This window comes from Microtus ochrogaster, chromosome 17 (assembly GCF_000317375.1).
Source record: "Microtus ochrogaster isolate Prairie Vole_2 chromosome 17, MicOch1.0, whole genome shotgun sequence".
In the NCBI taxonomy this organism is placed as follows: domain Eukaryota; kingdom Metazoa; phylum Chordata; class Mammalia; order Rodentia; family Cricetidae; genus Microtus; species Microtus ochrogaster.
Genome location: NC_022019.1, coordinates 23,114,276 through 23,117,450, shown reverse-complemented (window position 1 = coordinate 23,117,450; position 3,175 = coordinate 23,114,276). Strand labels below are relative to the sequence as shown.

Genomic DNA, 3,175 nt, shown 5'->3' with positions numbered 1-3,175 from the left:
AGGTACTCTTTTATAAGTAAGAAAAGATAAAGAAAAAAAGAGAATACCTTCCCAGGCACAATTTTTTTTCCATTCTAACTAGAAACATGCTAATTATTTGTCCCTCTCATTACACTGTACAGATTTTTTAATTATAACTTATATATATTATAAAAAGGATAATATAGAGAGAGATAGATAGATGTTCATACACATGAAAGGAATTTAATATTATATAGCCGTTTTGCTTCTTTTTGACTGTCCTAAATTGTTTATTGGGTATGAATTGTACAAACATTACGTGTATTAGCGGTAACGGTGGAGCTGCAGAGTGCTGCGCCTTCTCCAGGCTGCATGGCGAGAGCCACCAATGGTGTGGTGGAACTTGTGGCCCTTTCCAAGGCCACGGCTCTTGCGGCATGAACACGTCAGCTCACGCATCTCTCTGTGCTTGTAGACCGGTTTGGTGATCCACTGGATTTCAGGGTTTCCTCTGATAGCTTTATGGAATGGATCGACGAGGATAACCTCAAAAAATTTATATGTGAAATCTTTGCCAACCCAGTATGAATTCAGGACTCTGAGAGCTTCACAGTGGCGTCCAGCTCTCTCCTCAGCAACAGACTGAAGGCTTTGGGCAAACTTTAGCTGGTTCACACCATGGTGAACAGGCTCGCTATAGGTGGCACCCTTGGGGACCGGGCGTTTTCGGCCACCATGGCAGACGTGAATCCTGTACATGACATAACCTTGCTTGGCCTTGTAGCCCAGCCTCCGTGCTTTGTCGGGCCGGACAGCTGGCAGTACTGCCAGCAGCGGACCCTCAGCAGAATGCGCATCACGTCCGACTGCATCTTTTCCCACAGCTCCTGGATGTACTTGTACGCCCGCCCATCTTGGCTCACCTGATGGCTGCCGCCAGGGGAAAGGAGCAGTTTTGCTTCTTAAGAATTATTTTGTATCTATTACTCACTGGAAATAAGACACTTTATAATTAAAATATTTAGGAATTATACCTTAGTAAAGAAAATTTAACTTCTCAGTTTTATATTTTTCCTTCCATAAGATGTGTTATTTATGAAAAGTCTTAATTTACCAATGGAACTATATTAATATCTATTTCCAATAAGTAAATTGTACTTCATTATGGAAAAGCTTTGTTTTTATTTCCCCTACTTGAAATTCCTGCTATGTGTACAATAATTGCTAAAAAAAATTTGCAGTTATTCTACAATACAAAATGTTATGTTTTATGTTATATAATGGGATTTTCTTAAAGCTAATTTACTATTTCCTTCCATTGCTGCAACAAATATTCACAAAACATTTTGCAGCATCCTGGCACTGAATGCAGGACTGTGACTTATGAATATGCTAATGAGATTGCATTCAACACTGGCAGAAATTCAGGATTCAAATACAATTATTGTCCTGGCAGTCCTCAGTGCTATCACACCAACCCTGACAAGGAAAATTTAAGTCAATTAATGTAAGATATAGCTTTTGAATTGCAATGTGGAACATGATCAACATCACTACAACTTAGCAATTACGATATGTTAGTTACTACAATAAGTTTTTCATTAATATTAGAATACTCGACAGAAATTTCTAGCAGTAGTTTTCATGTGTTAGTATTATTAAGTTTCTGAAAGTTCATTTCCTCTACACTATTTGTTCGAACAGTAACTCCTAGAATGATTTCATTGCTTGTTTCAAAGCAGCCCTGGATACCAGAAGCTTTTCTCAGCCATTTGCACACCCTGTTCTTACTGGCGAACCAAATGTTTAGTGGAATCACTGTAGAGTTACACTTGGTTCAAATTTCAAAGCAGTGCTTTCCTTAGATGTGAGAGCATGTCCTTAGTTTTTCAGTTTCTGCAGAACAAATTGACTTCGTGTAAACCTCTTGATTATGCAGTGTCAGACAGTTCTTTCAAACGTAAACCATATCAGTATTCAGGCCTTTGCTAAAAACTGTCTCCTCTTTGGTTGCCATGAAACAAAGGAGGGACAAACTGAAGAGTGGTCTGCCTAAAGTCAAACAGTCCTAAAACCAAAGCATTCTCCTCCGTCATGGGGAGATTCATAGGATGCCTAACTTTCCCTATGTGATTTCAAGGGAGTTGTTGTCATTGCTGTTACCTTTAAATCTTCATATGTTTTTTTTAATTATTTATTTATTTATTAAAGATTTCTGTCTCCCCCAATCAACTTCCCCTCTCTCAGCAGCCCGAAGAGCAATCAGGGTTCCCTGTCCTGTGGGGAGTCCAAGGACCTCCCACCTCCATCCAGGTCTAGTAAGGTGAGCATCCAAACAGCCTAGGCTCCATCAAAGCCAGTACGTGCAGTAGGATCAGAGACCCAGTGACATTGTTCTTGAGTTCTCAGCAGTCCTCATTCATAACTTTAGTTGTTTCTCCACTGTCCAACAGATGATTGACATGTCTATACAAAAACAATAAAGTCAGTGTTAACACCTGGTAAGTTACTTAGACTTCTCTTCTGCCTTAGTGTTGACACATAAAATCATCATCCAAATCTGAAACTAGTTGTTTTTGAAGCAGTATTAATAAAAATTAAGAATGCATATATTGCCGGGCGGTGGTGGCGCACGCCTTTAATCCCAGCACTTGGGAGGCAGAGGCAGGCGAATCTCTGTGAGTTCGAGACCAGCCTGGTCTACAGAGCTAATTCCAGGACAGGCTCCAAAGCCACAGAGAAACCCTGTCTCGAAAAACCAAAAAAAAAAAAAAAAATAATAATAATAATGCATATATCTTGGCTATAATGAATTTCTTCTGTCTGGCATTACTAGATAGGAAATGTTACAGCATATTCCAATATAAGTAAACCTTTAGAGTAATGGTTAATGATATATGTATTTGAAAATTATCATTCTGAATATATTAATAGAAAATATTTTATAATTCTAACTTTTGTCATGCTAATTTCAATTAATGATTTCTAAATAAACCAATCACTAATAATGTTATAGTGTGCACATTAGCCAAGTTTTTGTTTGTTTGTTCGTTTTATCAAAGGCCATTCACAAGGACATTTATTCCTAGGGAGACATTTCCAAATTCAGGGACCATTGTAAGAAATGTGCTGTTGGTCCCACATGTCTTTCTATATCATTCGTGATTCTACAAGTTTTCAGGGAAACTGTTGACATGCTTATCAGCAGTTCTAA

The 3,175-nt window shown here is 38.4% G+C and overlaps 1 pseudogene; it reads right to left on the bottom strand.

Moving 5' to 3' along the window:
* Nucleotides 1-207: 207 nt before the first annotated feature.
* Nucleotides 208-2,057, bottom strand: LOC101989858 (annotated as a pseudogene).
* Between the last annotated feature and the right edge of the window lie 1,118 nt (nt 2,058-3,175).